This window comes from Nycticebus coucang, chromosome 24, assembly GCF_027406575.1.
Source record: "Nycticebus coucang isolate mNycCou1 chromosome 24, mNycCou1.pri, whole genome shotgun sequence".
Taxonomy (NCBI): domain Eukaryota; kingdom Metazoa; phylum Chordata; class Mammalia; order Primates; family Lorisidae; genus Nycticebus; species Nycticebus coucang.
In genome coordinates this window covers 17,746,710-17,765,370 of record NC_069803.1, presented here as the reverse complement: position 1 = coordinate 17,765,370, position 18,661 = coordinate 17,746,710, and the positions used below count along the sequence as shown (strand labels likewise).

The 18,661-nt window shown below is 35.7% G+C and overlaps 1 protein-coding gene across 3 annotated transcripts in view; it reads left to right on the top strand.

The window, feature by feature from the left end:
* Positions 1–11,649: 11,649 nt before the first annotated feature.
* Positions 11,650–18,661, top strand: part of MSR1 (macrophage scavenger receptor 1) — a 74,965-nt gene continuing 67,953 nt past the window's right edge. Inside the window, exon 1 of one of the 3 annotated variants that reach the window (XM_053578713.1) lies at positions 11,650–11,857. The gene's annotated coding sequence lies outside the window, so the exon portion shown is untranslated. The remainder of the gene's footprint in view (positions 11,858–18,661) is intronic. The other 2 variants (XM_053578714.1, XM_053578715.1) reach the window with 2 other exon arrangements.

Genomic DNA, 18,661 nt, shown 5'->3' with positions numbered 1-18,661 from the left:
TAAAACTTTGGAGGTGGTCACAATTCAGTCCCTGGCCATAGGCTAAAGTGAATCATCCTCTGTAAATATGTATTTTAGAAACTTATTAACAAAAGAATGGCTTCTATAGTATCATTGTTTTAAGCAATATTTTCACGATCTATGAAAATTATGTTTCATCACCTAATTATTTTGAGAAATGTATGTCCTGATGCTTACTTATCTATTTCTGCTGACTGTAGAGCAGTTTCTCTGATGACAGGTGGATGAAGGCACGTGCTTTTGGTTGAGGAATCAAATGATAGTAAGAACAAAAAGGAAAATAGAGTAACTGGTTGATAAGATGTTAGCTAAAGAGAAATTAACCAGTTTGATGGAAGCATTCCAAATTGTAGATGAAATCAGCACATTGTACCCCATAAATGCATTCATGTACACGGTGATGATATAACAAAATAAAATAAAATAAAATTTTTGTTTGTTTGCTTTCATTAAGACATTGTGTATAAACTGAGGAAAGGGTGCTGTAAGAACAGAAAACATGGAGAAAAAACAGAAAAGAAGGGAGGAGCTTGATGGGGAGGATGCTGAGTCTAGAGGAAGGGGTCGCATTCAGGATAGAAGCGGAGCTATTTGTGTGAACAGCAGGGAGACAGCATCTGAGGCTGAAAACACATCTGGATCAGTGCACGCTGAAGTTGGTATCTGGAGGACATTCATTTTTAATCTCCTTTTTATGCAGGGAGGCACGAAATTAAATATTTGGCAGAATGTAAAAAGAAAGCGTCTTAAGTTTAAATCTTTAATCCAGTGAGAGTCTATCTTAGTTAATGGTGAAAGGTGTGGGTCCATATTCTTCTTAGTAAAATATCCCAAGAATGGAAGAAAAAGTATCCAATGTACTCAGCCTTACTATGAAACTAATTTATGGCTTTCACATGAAAGCTATAACCCAGTTACAACCTAAGAATAGGGGGAAAGGAGAAAGGGAGGGGAGGGAGGGGGGTTGGTGGGATTACACCTGCGGTGCATCTTACAAGGGTATATGTGAAACTAAGTAAATGTGGAATGTAAATGTCTTAGCACAATAACTAAGAAAATGCCAGGAAGGCTATGTTAACCAGTGTGATGAAAATGTGTCAAACGGTCTATGAAACTAGTGTATGGTGCCCCATGATCACATTAATGTACACAGCTATGATTTAATAAAAAAAAAAAAAAAAAGAAAGTGAAATTTGAGTGGAGCCTGAAGAGACTACAAAAAGCTTAGATTAGACACCTAGGTGATAAAATGACAGCAGGTGGAAAGGTTGGCATGTGATGAGGGCTCAGTCAAATCGGAAATAATGAATTTGTAGCCCGATCCTCTGTGACATCTTTTGTTTCCTTCACTAGCCCTGGAAGTCCAGGAGTGGGAGCTCAGAAGTTACATCACAGATTTGAATAAAACTGGAGCTTGGAAAGGCGAACACTCAAAAGATAAAGCAAAGCTGCTTGAAATTGTGAGTGATCAAGTAGTTCTAACTGTTAAACTTTGTCTCCTAACTGGTCAGGAATGGTAGAGACTCATAAATTGGAGAAAATTAAAAGACCAAGGGCTGCAACAGGGTCAAAGAATTTTGATTGATCTTGGGTACATTTGGACAAATTGTCCATTCTCATTTCAAACTACCCAATACTAAGTTTGTCTATCAAATATTTTTAAATGAAGCTCAATCCTCTGAAATATTATAGAATTATATTTTAAAATCTTACTCATTGATATCTAGACTATGGGCACCTGAATTGCCATTTATTTTATCACAGCACAAAAATTATTTATCAGAATTGCAACCAAATAGTTCATTCTTATGCAAATGTGGTTTCATTGCACCTAGGTGTCCCAAATATTTGAAAGTGAAATGTGCAAGAAGCAATTTAAAGTCTTCAACACTTTAAGAATGAAATGAAAACTTGAAATTCGAAATTGCAGTAAGAGGACAGATGGACTGTTTGTATTAAAGAGTAGTTGAAGGTACAGTTCAATAACTAATTGAACCATTTATTTTATGTTGAATTCTGAAAAACTACCCACTTTTTTCTTTATTTCAAAATTGAAGTTTTTATATCTTAAACAATGCTGCTTGCCGTGCTACTAAATTTAGAATTATTGTAAAACATTTATTTGTCCCACTTTGGTAAAAAGAAAATTTATATAGTTTATTATCAGTATGATGTAGATATTTTACATATGAATACTTCGGTAGTGTTCATGTATATGCTTAGATTGGTATGCATGCCAAATCTGGTTGCTATTCACATTCTGACTTAAGACAATTTATATTTTTGCCTGATAGTGATGTGCACACCATTATGTTGACTATAGAATACACAGCTATTTAGTTCAGGCACTTTATTACTCCCAAGGTCAAAGCCAGCAGTTTTTCAGTTTGTTAGATTTATAATCCATCTGAGTATGATTTGAGATTACTACATCAATCAGGGAACAAATAGAAGGAATTAATATTGTTAAAAAAATGCATTGTAGGAAAAAATTAAATTAACTGTTAAAATACTTTTAAATATATTCTATTTCTAGATGTTAAAATTGAACAATAATACAAAATGTAGTCTCATACATCTAAGCTGTACTCATGGCTTATGAAATAACATAAAATTTACTGTGGTTTGATTCTATTTGTAGTCATCATAGGAAAGTGTTCAAAAATATTTATTTACCTAATAGCTTTGCGAATATTAAAATATACTAATTATATTGAGCAGAAACTTGAAATGGTAAGAATATTCTTTTTCGTAGAAAGATTATTAGTTTAATAGTTTCAACCCTGAGATGTTACCCCATAGTAATTTCTGTTAACCTCCTGATTTTTTAAAAGAAATTCTCTCAACTGGAAGACTTACTAGTTACAGTTAATATTTTATTCTCAGCTTCGTATTTTAGTATTAAAATATTACCAAGTAATATTTAATAAAAATTTATTTTTAAATAGTCTGATTTTAAACAAGGTGCTTCATTCAATTCTTTTCTTCATTTAGAATATATTTTTTCAAACATAGATTCTACAGTGATAAAATATTTAAGAAACTAGTGACATTTTCATGTGTCTAGAAACTGTTTTTAGCGGCTAGCACAGAATCATGACTACCTGGTTCACTACAGAATCGCAATTCTGCACATCTTCACAGCAAGCACTGTGTCTCTGAAAACTTTTATTTTCCTCTGAGTATTTCAATGATTTCTTTCCTGATTCTTCACAGCAGCAGCATCAAATTTAATTATAGCATTTTTTTCACTGCTTTAATTTTAACTTCTATGTTCTTTAGCTCGCTAACTTTATAACCTTACTTTCCCACTTTTTTATTCTATCCTCATCAATTATAGAAATTCTGCCTATTGCGGAAGGGTCACTAATGAGTCATGTTTTGCCCTGACCAAATTATCAATGAACTCTGCATAACATTCCCTATGTCAACTAATCCGGCAATAACCATATAGGTATGAGTTACATAGAAGTAGTTAAAATAAAAACATACAGATTTGAGTACTATTTATGTTCACAAAGGTCCTTTATGTGCATATTTACTTCGAAGCACAATTACTAAATCATCATGTCTTCTACTCTACCATATCTTCTATTACTAGGTAATTTTTAAAGAAATATTTCCATCTATAGGGTGCTGGCCCCATATACTGGAGGTGGCAGGTTCAAACCTAGCCCTGGCCAAAACTGCAAAAAAAAAAAAATTTTCCATCTAGTTTAGATGCCAGACGTTTTCATGTTAGGTTTGTTAACATTATTTTCTCTCACCCTGGACTTTTTTTTTTTTTTTTTAGTGTCCTTACTAAAACTTTCTTTATATGATATTGAGGTTGGAAAGATCCTTCATCACCACCAGGACCACCACAAAAGGTGAGAAATAAGAACAAAAACATAAAAGATCTCACTGAAAGGATTTTTATTTAAATCCTCCTAAAATATACAATAAACATAATGGAAATTTTAAAAAATGAAAATTCCTTTAAAAACAGATAAAACAGGCTCGGTGCCTGTGGCTCAAGTGGCTAAGGCATCAGCCACATACACCTGAGCTGGCGGGTGCGAATCCAGCCAAATAACCAAATAACTAAAAATAACTGAAAAATAGCTGCGCATTGTGGCAGGCACTTGTGGTCCCAGCTACTTGGGAGGCAGAGGCAGGAGAATCGCTTGAGCCCAGGAGTTTGAGGTTGCTGTGAGCTGTGATGTCACAGTACTCTACCCAGGGCGACAGCTTGAGGCTCTGTCTCAAAAAATTAAAAAGAACAACAACAATTACAAAAAAAAAAAAGCCAGTTAAAACACAAAGGTCATTGTTTTTGCTGTACAAATTCTTATAACGTCAATGAGAATAAAGGAATACAAACCTAATAAAGAGATGACTTGGGCAAGCGATCATGAAATAAATATAAACGACCAATGCACTAAGAAAATGAAGTTAATCTTGTCTACAATCAAATAAATGCACAAAACATATTGCTAAGAAAAATTTTATTTATTAATTTGACAAAGTTAAAATAAGAGAACAAACTTAAGAGCAATAGATGTTTAACAAAACAGGTATTTACTTCCATAAATTGCTCATGGAAAGGCACATTTCATAATTTTTCTAGAAGAAAACTGGGTTTCATGACCGATTCATTCAAATGTTTTGAGAAACTTAAATGTATTCTTAGAATGTAATTTACTTATTTTATTATAGCCCCTGACAGAGGCACAAAAAATAATTTCAACAATTTTCCTTATGTTTTAGTAAATAACAGGAAATATGATTTGAGTGCATGAGATTTATGAATAAAACAGCATTCTTCTTCTTAGGATCTATGACTATCTTAAGGTTGGTTTCATTTTGACAATATTTCAAAACATTTCTAAGAGATCTATTTTATCTATTTATAACTCATTTTATTTGGAATTTTATAAATTATTCTTAATTATATCTTATAATATTCTCCAAAATATCTCTTTGTCTTTAATTTATCTTAACTAATAGGTCTTTTAAAATGTAGAAAATATGGTATCTTTGTTACAGGTTTTAAAGACAGGCTAGAATATTTGATATGCCTGTCTCAAACCACAGTAAAGTAAAAAAACCAAATAAATAAGTAAATAAACACAAAGCCACAGAAGACTGTTCCCTTTGGTTAAGACAAGGCTGCATGAGTGATGTGTAGCTTTGCTATAAGCGTTATGACAAATGGCAAGGAATTCATTTAAATTTAAAAAAATCTTTTTTTCTTCCAAAGGAATCTTATTAATATAATTCATATTCATGTCTAAATAATAGAAAGCTCAAGATTAAGCATGGCAATTACCGTTTATTTTACGAAGAAACATGCTATTGAGCAGTTTATATTACTATTGGTTTCATTTCTTCATTTTTCTGAAACATCCTTTCCTTTTAAACTATTAAGCGAAAGATGGTGTTGCCTTTTTGTCCTTTGTGGGATATCCGGCTCTTTGGCTGATGATAAAAAGTTGCCAGTTCCTTTCATTCTCATTGCTGTATTTAGTGTTCTCCGTAGCTGGGTGCAGAGAGCTGCGGGACTCCATCAGATCTGCTCAGGCCCCTGAGCCTAATTAACACCTGTTCTTTCTATCATCGATTTGGTGCATGAGGGTGTTTACTTCTAAGTCTCTCTGGGTTGAGTTGACTACTTTAAAATGGGTCATTACTGAGGATCATAAAGCGTATCTCATATCCATGCTACATATCTAACGAGGAGGAGCAGAACATGACAAATCTCCATGTGAGCATCTTAGACTACCCATAGTTTGGTAGAGACAGCATGGCATTTATACAGTTACAATCGGAATAGTATAGGGTACTTAACATTGAACTATAATGACTGAATTATAGAGAAACAAAGAAAGAAGGAAAAATCCTGGATAGTGGTAATTAGAAAAGAAAAATTGGTATTCTTCATATCATCAATCTTCTCTATATCAGCTTCTCTTCAGTTACATTAAACATCATCACTGTCATAGCAGTAAGAACTCTTGCTAATATAAGCAGCAAAGGAATTTTCTGGAAGGTTATATAGCCTCTCATAGGAGGAGTCTTTTCTGGACTCCTATTCTGGTAATTGCTATGAGTTACTTCTTAAAATTCTAAGACACATCACTTAAGATGCTTCTAACATCTTTGTGTTATTTTTTTCAAGACCCCAAAACTCAGGCAGAATGCAGTCCTTGGCTGGGCCTAGGTCACGGCCTGCATTGCAGATACGAGGGACAGGGTGAGAGACTTCCTAGAGAAAGACACCACTGCATTGTAGGAAAAGCCTGGACATCTCAAAAAGACAGAGAAATAATTCGAAATTGTAAGCCCTTTTTAAAAGATGATCTAAGAAAGGAAGGCCAAGGACCCAGTGTCAGGTATTGGCTAGAAGAAACATTAAATTCTGTCAATGGTCCAGAGCTTTTCCAGACAGTAACGGAAAAGGGAGATGAGTGGTCCCAGGACTGTGGCCGCAGGCTGATGCTAAAAGCCATATGAAGAGTATCTGGCCTCCCAAAGGGATCAGTGATCAGGGTGGAGACTCAGGAAACACTGCACGAAGGCTCCTAGGGTTTGCGTGGAGGGGTCCTATCTGTGGTTGTTACACCTCTCGTCTTCTTTATGTCGCTCTTGGTTAGAATCTGTTAGTGTGTGGTGCTTTCAAAGGATCAGGGGAAAGAGAAAGGGAGATTTCTTATCTGATTCCAGGAAGATCAAACAGCAAACGACAGATCTGAGGTTCGGAGGTTCTCCTGGAGATTAGCAGGTAGTAGCTGACAGAGATGTAGAAAATGAGTGATTATCTTTGTTTCTGGAGGCTAAGTGAGCCACGTGGCTTAGTGGCAAGAACAACACCGAACACGCCTTCTAATTAATGCTGTGTCACTGGCCCGGGGACCCTAGATAATTTATTGAAGAGCCTTTGAATTGTCTCGTTGCAAAATAAAGAGCTTTGCTGTGAAAATAAAAGAATGTGGAGGATGTGAAATTGTTATAAAGGAAATGATATTCACCTTCCAACAGTCTGCTTGGCTACAGTGTAAGTTCCACCTAGTTTTTCTTTTTTTGAGCTCTTATGCTGAAATTCCATAATGATTTTATAAACGTCTGTGTAAAATTTTGCTTAATGTATTTTGTTCAGGCGTAACATAATTGACACTTTTACAACATTTAAACTTATGTAAACGGCATAAGTCTTTCACTATCACTATGAGGTCATACTTCCCTAAACTCAGTGCAATGTGAGTTAATTTTTTTTAAATAGCATGTAGAAAATGAGATCGCATTCACTTTTTTATTGCATTTTTTGTGTTTTTTTTTTTTTTTTTTTTTAGTAAGACATGATCACGAGGAAAGTGTAGATTTTTTAATGTTGCTTCTGGGAGACAGCTGAGCTTGCAAGTAAATTAGTCACTAGTATTTGGAGTATATTTAATTTATTCTACTTCCCTATCTGTCTAAGAACAGTGTGACTTATTGGCCTGTTAGCATGAGGTTTTATATGAGTCATCTAGAGTTGGGTTGTGTTTGCTGTTTATGTAGCTCCAAAAAGCTAAACTTTTCTCCCGTGTCCTTGATTTTTTTTCTCTTCTGGAGTCTTTGGGTTTCCCTAGAAACACTCCTTTAAAAAAATAAAATAAAACTTTTCAGTTGTAATCCTCCTATATCATACAGGAGCACGTATGATAAGGTTGCTGGAAGGGAAGGGTTCTAGGGTCTTATGATTAAATCTCAGTCATTTATTGGGCCCATGTCCCTGTTGGGACTTTCGCAGCATTTCTTGGATTGTTTTTTTCCTTTTCCTTTTTCCCTATTAAGTTGGACTGGAAGGCAGAAGGAATAAGAATTGAGTAATTTCCCTTCCACTGTCTGGGTAAGACAAAGGATCAGGTCTTTTTGCTGGAGAGTAGGCCTTGGTTCCCGCTAGGTGCTCTGAAGAGTGGTTACGTTTCCCTCTCTCTGCGAGAGGCATCTGGTGATTTTTGTTGCCTCTACACTGTGAGAACCTGGGGGGAGTCCTGTAGGGGCAGCCTATGATTGTCTGGGGGTTCCACTAAAACTACGGAGGCTCCCGATCTCCTGAGAGTCCACACTTAGCTTCTTGCAATTTGCTAGACTTCCCACCTGAGGAATCCTACCCGTTTGCGGTCCCAGTGGCTCCCGTTGCAGGTAAGCCTCTATCGACTGGGATTCTCTGGATTCTCCATGTCTTCAGCTTCACGGGGCTGATTTCCCTAAGACCTCAATTGTCTGAGGGGCCCAAGCCGAGTCGTTGATTTTCAGCTTGTCCAGCTTTTCCTTGGTACAGGGGCTGAGTGATGGTTCCCAGGCTCTTTAGAGCTCAGAGCAGGCGCTAGAAGCCATTCATGCACTTTTCTTTTAAAAACTAAAAATACGATATCATGTAAGGTTTTGAAAATGAATATATTGGTCTCTTCGCTCCACTGAGTACTGACATATTATCTGTTATATGTTAAAATGTAGAAACACACATGTAAACCTAAATTCCATAAGTCTACAGTTCTTAATCAATATTTGAAATGTAATGGATTCATTAATTAAATTTAAAAATTCCACAAAAATACTAACATTTTAATTAATATAAATTTAAGGTTGTATGATTGATCCAAAATATTATGTTTTGGAAGATATTGTTTAGTTTTAATACTATATCTGTTTTTGTATTTTGACTTTAATAAGACGTAGGAAACTTCTGTTTGCATAATGTATAAAGTATTACTGATAACATGAGGCTTTACTTTCTTTCTTTCTTTCTTTTTTTTTTTTTTTAGAGACAGTCTCATTTTGCTGCCCTCGGTAAGAGTGCTATGGCGTCACAGCTCACAGCAACCTCCAGCTCTTGGGCTTAGGCGATTCTCTTGCCTCAGCCTCCCAAGCGGTAGAGACTACAGGTGTCTGCCACAACGCCTGGTTATTTTTTGGTTGCAGTTGTCATTGTTGTTTAGCTGGCCTGGGCCGGGTTTGAACCCTCCAGCCTCGGTGTATGTGGCTGGCACCGTAACCACTGTGACCGTAACCACTGTTGCTGCCAACATGAGGCTTTTCTACTTACAATATTTAAAAAGAAAAGCTCAGCTGGTCCGAAGGTAGTGAGTTATCTGATTGTTCACAGTCAGTTACAGATTGAACTCCTTGTTTTACTCTTTCCCCCTCCCCTCACTACTGCACTTGACTAGTCTCAAAAAAAAAGAAAAAGAAAAAAGGGCGGTGCCTGTGGTTCAAGGAGTAGGGCACCAGCCCCATATACCGGAGGTGGCAAGTTCAAACCTGGCCCCGGCCAAAAACTGCCAAAAAAAAAAACAAAAACAAAAAAAGAAAAAAAGAAAACCTCTGCCAAGATGCAATTTCAGTATCAATTTCTATGAAGTATGTATGATAATTATGTACATGCAATGTCCTTTATAGCATTAGTAAAAGCTGTATTTAAATCATTATCTAATTATTGCTTTGAATTAAGACATGAAAAATATTATCTTTGTAAAAATATGATATTACATATATATCATATCATATATGTTATGACTGTCATTTTAGACATACAAAAATATCTCTTAATGAGTGTAAAATATTAAATCTTTATAGAGCCTTCACTTAAGACACATCTCCCAAGCAACAAAAATGAAGTCATTGAAATCTAATTACATTAACTATTAGCAAGGCACCTATTCAGGTGATCTAGATATTGTGCCCATGTTTGTTGTTTGTTTTATACATAATTTTCTGATGGAAAATTTCACAGATTCCTGATAATATCTACAGTTATCTCAGGTTAAGAAAAAATACACATATTGCCAAATTTTGAAATCAGACTGGATGTAAATACCAGCTCTGGTGACTCATAGCTCTATAATCTTGAGAAATTTACTTAATATTTCTAAGCTTTAATTCCTTGATCAGGAAAATTACCTGGCAAAGCCACTGTGGATTAAACAAAACAACCAAGTGAAGTTCCAACCCTTTAGACAGTCCTTCTATTCTTTCAGTGAATCGTTGGATTGGATGAAACATTTTCCATGTGGTTTCCTGATAAGGTGCTTTATAGTGAAGACCTAATAGGTAATTGTACAATACATTATTATACACGTAAAAGTATAAAACTGTATGTAAATAAATGTGTGGTATATACAAGATTGGCTGAAAGAAAATGAAGGTCATCAAGAAGGGAGGTGGCTTAGCATAGTGGAAGGACAGAACAATATTATAGAAACATGTCAGAACTAAAGCTCACTGGCAGAAAGAAAATTCATTAGGATAGAATTTTGGAAAGTTGATGTCTTAGCTTGTTATTTCTAGAGCCTGACTTTGATGATCACGTGCGACAGGACCATCCGAATTTGACAATATACAAAGGAGTTCTGAAATGCCGTATTTAGTAAAAGCCTCAAAAGGACCCCATATTCGTCTTTTTTTTGTTTTTTGAAACAGAATCTCACTCTGTCACCCGAGGTAGAGTGCTGTGGCATCATAGCTCACAGCAACCTCAAACTCTTGGGCTCAAGTGATCCTTTTGTCTCAGCCTCTTGAGTTGCTGGGACTACAGCTCTTGCTACAACGTCTGGCTAGTATTTCTATTTTTAGTAGAGGTGGGTCTGGCTTTGCTCAGGCTGGTCTAGAATCCTAAGCTCAGGTGATCCACCCACCTGCCAGAGTGCTAGGATTACAGGCGTGAGCCACCGTGCTGGGCCAGGACCATATTCTAAATGACATGTATATACAAGTAATTGTTATATAAAGAAAATAGAGTGAGTTCTGTTCTTAGTCTCCAGTTCCTCTTCAGTAAAAGTTCTGATGTTCAAAACCACTTGAACCATGTGGCTAAGGCCTTCAGCCTGGATCAACTTGTGACTCTTTGTTTAAAGCTGCCTTGGTGAGACTCAGGCAGCTGTATTGCTATTAGCCTTTTAGTGGTAGACTTAGGAAGGGCTGTGTGTCAGTTAGACAAGGTTAGTTGCTTTGTGTATCTCAAACACAAGGCACCATCCTGCATTCTTCCTCCTGGGCATTATTGTCTTCTGAGAGATGGCACAGAGGACTTGGCAATTTTGGTCATCTTTTGGTGGGAAGCATGACCCCTCCTATTGAGAGCCCCAAGAAGCAGCTATGGAATGCAAACTGAACATCTTCTCCCAGAGGTATCAGTCCTCAAAGTTAGCTCATTAATATGATGGTGAATTTTTTTTGTGTGAGTTATTGTTCCACTGACCCCACACCTGAGACCCCTTCCATCTCTATAGTCCCAGGGAAATACACATCTTAGGTGCTTACAATGTAACTAATGGTAAGACCAGTAGAGAGTCAGCAGAAGTGAGCAAGATTAGGTGATGATTTTTACTTACCAGGCATCAACTTTTCCTCATGTGTTTTGTGTTTGCTGCTAGAGATAAAGAAATAAGGGGAAAGCCTGAGGGGAAATAAGGTGTCTTCCCCCAATGTTATATAATACGATAGAAGAGATGATGGGAATTAATGAATGTTATACAAGGCGTACATAACTCACCAACAAGGAAAGTGCTATCTCCCATGAATTATGTGCCTTGTTTCAACAACCCTTGTTTCTTTTCCTTTTCACTTCTCTTTTTCTTTTTTAGTGGCTTAGATGGGACCGGGAATGAGTTATACAACAAATTTAGATTTTGCTAACCTGTGCACTGATGACTATGCTATGGAAACGCATCGTTAAGAAAGATTTTCAACACACACATGTGTCATTTCCTTTCTTCATGTAATAGACGCTGAAATACTATGAGATAAAGGTTTTAGGTTTCAATTGTAAAGAGAGGGAAGTGGATAAATCAGCGCTGTTTCTTTAGGAGCAGAGGTAAAAAAAGTTACTTTTAATGTTTTTGTTCCAAAATTGTTTCTGTTTATTGTGTGTGCGTTTTTCCTCTCTCTCTGTCTCTCTGTATGTGTGCCATGGGAGATACATATTTGTATACATATATAATCATTTCTGGCAGAATAGTTTATTCTAACATCAATAATTTGGTTTGGTGGTTCTCAGTTACAAAAATTAAGAATTTCTGTTAAGTTTTCCATGAGTGAAAAATATTTTGTGTATTCATAAAGACATAAGAAATATACCATCTCCTTTGTATTTTATACTAGGAAGAAATTTTTGTCATGTAATTATGCATATTTTATTAAAAATATTTGCTTTCTTTAGAGTATGATGTAACAGATTTTGGCTATTCTTTTCAGTAACATTTTTGGCTTTAACCTAATGCCTTTTATTTTACCTGTTCATATTGTAAATATTGGCTGGGTACCTACTATGTGCACTTTATTGAACTGTATAAGGAAAAGGGATACAAGTAATAAGATATATTTACTGTCTTCAGGAAGTTCATGATCTAAAATATATACCAAATAGGCATAATATGAGTGTCTTCAGTAGCATGTAAGTGCTGTAGATAACTACTCTGGAAATATAATCAAGACAAAAATTACTTCAATGGGAGAAAAGACGACCAAAAAAATCTTTATGGAGATACCAGAAGTGAGGATGATCTTGAAGAATGGGGAGGATTTACACAGCTTAAAATGGCAGGCGGCATTCTCATGGAGCTTGTCAAAATTGTGATGGAATAGTCAGGACTGAGACTGTGGATGTTTTAGGGAGAGATTAGGAGTTTCATGCAGTCCTTGGGAGCCAATATTCTGGAAGTTCACTACCTGCCTCTGTTCAAATCCCTTTTCCCCTGCTCTCAAGCTGTGTAATGTTGACCAGTTACTTAGAGATTTTAAGTCTTGGTTTCCCAACCTGTAAAATGGAGAAAATACTACTGTATACCTCGTGGAGCTGCTATGAGGATAAAATTTAAAAAAATACCTTTTTGAAAAGTTGGCATCCTAAAGTGAAAAACATTTATTGATGATTTTCTTGTCTATTGAGAATTACACAAAAATTATTTTAAATCCTCATAATAATTATTTAAATTCACATCATAATCATATTTTACATGTAAAGAAACTGCAATTCACAAACGTTAAAATATTTGCCTAAGGTCACAGCTCTTGATAATGGCATAGTTAGTACTCAAATCTAGATTTCAGAGTCAAAAACTGATATTCTTTCCTCTTTGCTACCGAGGCTGAGGGTCAGTGCTATCAGACACAATATGGTTGTTTCTATTTTTTACTTGAGTCCTTCTTCTAGGCAGATTCCTTAAGCACAGAACTATTGTGAAGAGACAGATGATAAATATGTATTACCTATGAAGAATCTGACACAGAGATACAAAAAACACACACAAGAAAACCACCCTGGGTATCTAGAAGCAATAAAAATTGATAGACTATAACCCACTAAGAAAAACAAATGATAAACATTACATGGAAATATCTCTTCTGCATTAATAATAAAAAATGAAAATGAGAGCCATCATGAGGTATCATTTAAATCTGTTAACCAGTTTGATGAAAATATTTCAAATTATATATAAAACCAACACATCGTACCCTGTGACTACACTAATGTACACAGCTATGATTTATTAAAAAAAAGTTAAAAATCTAAATGATTCTAAAGTAAACTTTATTATGCATGTGGTTGTGAATTTGGTTTAAAACTTCCCTATTCATATATGACTGGGATATTAATAAATGTATATGATCTTTTATGAGCACTAAGGCAATAGATACCAAGACCTTCAAAATATGGTTCCTTTCACCTGGTAATTCAATATACAGTAAATTATCCTAAAGAAACATATCAAAAGAATAAAGCTAAATTATGAAAATATTTGCAACATCATTACTTACATTAGTGAAACATTGCCCTCCATAAAACCAGAGGAAACATTAAAAAGACAAAAATCCTATTCTAGGAAAATGGCTTGTTACGTTATAAATATATACTTAATGAATTACTATGGAGCTCATAATTTTAAATTAAAAATTATTTGAAGTAAAAAAATACTGAGATGATTTCAAGGGAAACGCATTAAGACCAAGTGATATGCACATGGTGACATCAACAGTGTAACATGAATACATAACGTATAAAAACTCAATCTTCATAGGAAAAATATGGTATTTGTTCCTGTTAGGGTGATGGGATGACAGAAATTTTATACAAATTATTTTTAATCTTGTTATGATGTTTTTATAATAGAAATAAACACACAGAAAGAGTCTGGTTCCAAACAAGTTAACCTTGAAAGTCTTTTGTCATGATTTTCCTGTTGTAGTTTCTGTAAACTTTTCACCCATTATTACAAAGCTGATGTAGCAGAAATCTGTTTCACTTCTCATGAGAACGTGTTTTTATAGATTATACAAACACAAAAGATTTCACAATCCTTTAATAGTACATTGACATTTGCAAGGAAAAGTAACTTCATGTGAAGTTACCTTTTCTCCTAACTTAGGAAATGATATTTAAAGGAGCACTTACCTGATGGAAATTGTCCACTCATTGCTAACAAAGCCTTACCTATACATGGACACGGACATTACTAAACAATGACAGTGATTGTAACCCGTAAAAGAGCTGAAATAATTCAGAAATCCTAATAATAAATGCCTTTGAAGGAACGTGGAGATATTCAGAATAGTATTTTTTGCTTCAGTGTGTGAGTTACATGCAATTCACAGAGAAACCTTTTAGTTGCTAATGCGTAACGGAATTTTAAAAATTCCCACATTCGTGAAATATAAACTTTTCTTGAAGCAGAACCCAAGATATAAACCCCAGTCATCTTGAAAATTATTTTGCCTTTGATTTATGTATGTGATTTTAAATTCTGTAGTACGTATATCATCATCACGTTCAGGAACTTTCTGGTCACTGAACCAAAGAGGTTATAACTCAGTAGGGTGGATCTATCTTAGAGGAGAGTAGACAGTGCATAAAATAATAAGAAACACGTATTTTGTGTTAGTGATATGTTTTGAGGGGAAAAATACTGAGTCAGGAAAAGGGAAGAGGAAGCCCCAGGGGAAGGTCTAAGTTGAAATCTGATAGTCTAGAAAGGAGACCTTACGTCTTTTTTCTTTTCTTTTTTTTCTTGACCAAATATTTTCTAGTGTTTGGTTTTCTCCCCTAGTCTTTGTTAATAGGCTATGTTTTGATGTTTGTCCATCCTCCTCTTTCTTGATGCCCTTGTATTTATTTACCCCTTAATTGCTTGTCCCTTTGGTACTGCTAAAGATGCCTGGCTGGGGTAGATAAAAATGAGCTGAAATAGAAAAATTGGGACACAGTGAAAGAAATGGATTTTAAAAAGCCAGGATTTGTGTTTCAATTGGATATAGATCTTACAGGTGAGTGTGGTTTAAGAATAAAAGCCTGGGGTGGCACCTGTGCCTCAAAAGAGTAGGGCGCTGGCCCCATATACTGGAGGTGGTCGGTTCAAATCCAGCCCCGGCCAAAAATGCAAAATAATAATAATAATAAATAAATAAATAAATAAAAACGCTAGAATAAAGGCCTGGCTTCTGGTTTGAATGACTGTGTCTTGGTAACATTTCCATAATTATATTTTGTATTTTCCAATACAATAAGTAGAGGATGATAACAAATAAATAGTTATAAGAATAAATTGATGATATGCCAACATGGAAGATCCTAGAAATGGAACAATTATGCCTATGTAGAAAAGGTATCATTGGGGCTAGTTGTATTACTGAAAAACTGAAGCAATTTTGAGATATGAAAGGGATAGATAAACTTGGTCAACCTACAGGTAGTTCAAGCCATGGAAGTGGATGGAATTCCTAGAGAGATAGAGAAACTAAGAAAAAAGAGAATAACAACAGAAAATGCCAGCGATCATATGACATCTCTATTATGGTTAAACAAATCTGTTTTGTTCCTGGAAAAAAATAATATACTAATATTTTACGCAGTTTATGATTAACTAACCCCTAATGTACAGTGCCCCAGAAAACTAACAGAACTTCCTCTGGTGTACCAGCATAGCTAGAGGGCGATATTTTTTCATTCATCATTCTATTCAGTGTATTTTATGTTTATCTCTCTTCAAGTCCCCTACAACTGTCGGGGGTGTTAAATAGCCCAAATATGGTTAATTAGCCTGAGCCACTTACAGATATCTACAATCAAAGTTTAAATAAATTTGCCCAGGGCAGTGCCTGTGGCTCAGTCGGTAAGGCGCCAGCCTCATATAACGAGGGTGGCGGGTTCAAACCCGGCCCCGGCCAAACTGCAACCAAAAAAAAAAATAGCCGGGCGTTGTGGTGGGCACCTGTAGTCCCAGCTACTCGGGAGGCTGAGGCAAGAGAATCGCTTAAGCCCAGGAGTTGGAGGTTGCTGTGAGCTGTGTGATGTCACGGCACTCTACCAAGGGCCATAAAGGGAGACTCTGTCTCTACAAAAAAAATAAAATAAAATAAATTTGCCCAAATAAACAAGAGTTAAAAATACAGTAAAACACAAAATATTTATCATCACCTTTTTAAGCTAAATTAAGATAGATCAAAGTTTAGAGGCTTAAAGAAAAGCAAAATTGAGCTTAATTTCTATTTCAAGGTGAAAGAGATAAAAGCAAAATGTTTAATAAACCACATATACATGGATTGTGCCACTATTAATATTAATCCAGGTTGCTAACACCAAAACAAAGGATAATTCTTTTCTGTTTTATATAGAGTTCAGTATTATATTCTGAGTGTGTTGTGAAAGGCAGATCAGACTTGTGCAATCCAAAAAATGGATGAAGAAATTGATGAGGACCATGCTACCAGCTATATGCCACACTAGCCTCCTCTGCTGGGTCCTATGCCAGAAATCCTGCTTCCCAGATGCTGGTCCACTCAACTTCTTTGGTTCATGCCTTTTAACACAATATTTTCTGCATTTCTGGCATGGTGCCGGTAGCACAGTGGTTATGGCGCCAGCCACATACACCAAAGCTGGCGGGTTCGAACCTGACCCGGGCCAGCTAAACCACAATAACAACTGCAACAAAAAATAGCCAGGCATTGTGGTGGTTGCCTATAGTCCCAGCTACTTGGAAGGCTGAGACAAGAGAATCACTTAAGCCCAAGAGTTTGAGGTTGCTGTGAGCTGTGATGTCACAGCCCTCCATAGTGAGATTCTGTCTCAAAAAAAAAAAAAACCCAAAAAACAAAAAAAAAACCATAATATTTTCCATCTTGGACTAATCTCTTACACAAAATATCTGATTTTTTTTTTTTTTTTGACTCTGTCTTGCTATGTTGCCTAGGCTAGTTTCCAACTCCTAGGCTCAAGCCTCCTTCTGCTTCCCAAAGAGTTAAACACTCTCTTTTGTACTAGGCCTGCAGATTTTCTGTATATATGTCACATTGTCAGGCAGTTATTTATAAATATTTCAGTTTTCTGTATTAAATGGATAAGATCTTTGGTGGTTTGGGGTTGAGAATGACCTCTACACATTGATCTTGACATTCTGGTAACTTGCATGGTGCTTGATTTAATAACTCAATAAAAGAACTTGTTGACTAGAGTAAGTAGAAGGATTGTGTGAATAAAAATGTTTATGTTACTTGATGGAGGCAAAGATTAGATCATTAGATGACCATTCTGATACTGTCATTTTCTCTTCTCTAGAAAATAATAAAATGCTTAAGTTTTGTTGCATTGTTTGTGTAAGTACAGTCTACGACATTTACACAATAATAAAATGATGCATTTATTGGAATGTGTCCTTGTGCTTAAGGGACACATAAGTGTACATAACCGATATTTATGAACACTTTCTTCATGGGCTCATCCTTTACACAATGAATTTAAAGTGACAAAGCTTTACTACATAGTCCCAATTGCTTTAAACTATAATTTTAAAGTGAATTTATCTGGGTTTTATTGTCATCTCAGTATTGAAAATGTTCGAGTTTGTTTTTTTGGTTTTTTTTTTTTTAGTTTTTCGCTTGGTTGTACAAACTGTCATACAAATCTGATAGAGAAAATTAAAAGGAAAGGAGTGAGAGGGGAGTCTGAATGATCTGATTTCGTTTTTTACATCAGTCAATTTTCCCAGATTATTGTTTATTTTTTTTTCCACTTTGCCTCTGCCTGAGAGAACAGCAGATTTAGGACTACTTCCCTTCATTCCCTTCCTCCACAAGGGTCTAATGCTTTAAAGGACACAGTCCTTGGACAGATCAATGTAGGATTCATGGAAACCAATTCTCAGAAATGATGCAGATCCCAATTGTCAATGCAAACAGCCAATAAAAAGAATCCCTTTAGTAATATTTAAAAAAATGTATTGACACAAAGCGAGTCATAGCCTTAGATGTCATTGCCTCTCCCCAAAGCAGAATGCGCATGTGTGCGTATGAGTGATTGCCCTTGGTTTCCTGGTCTGAATTTGTGTGTGGTGCCCTGGAGCTGCTGGTATACTCGGTTAAAACTATGCCCTGCTAAATGCACAACTCAGCATTAGAAAAAATAAGAAATGGGGGTGGCACCTGTGGCTCAAAGGCGTAGGGCACCGGCCCCATATGCTGGCGGTGGCAAGTTCAAACCCAGCCCTGGCCAAAAACTGCAAAAAAAAAAAAAAAAGAAAGAAAGAAAGAAAAAAAAAGAAAGGATCAGAAGATGTTGGCTTCATGCTACATTTATCAAGCAAACAAACTGAACTGAGTCTGACTAAACAAAAAAAAAAATTCTTTT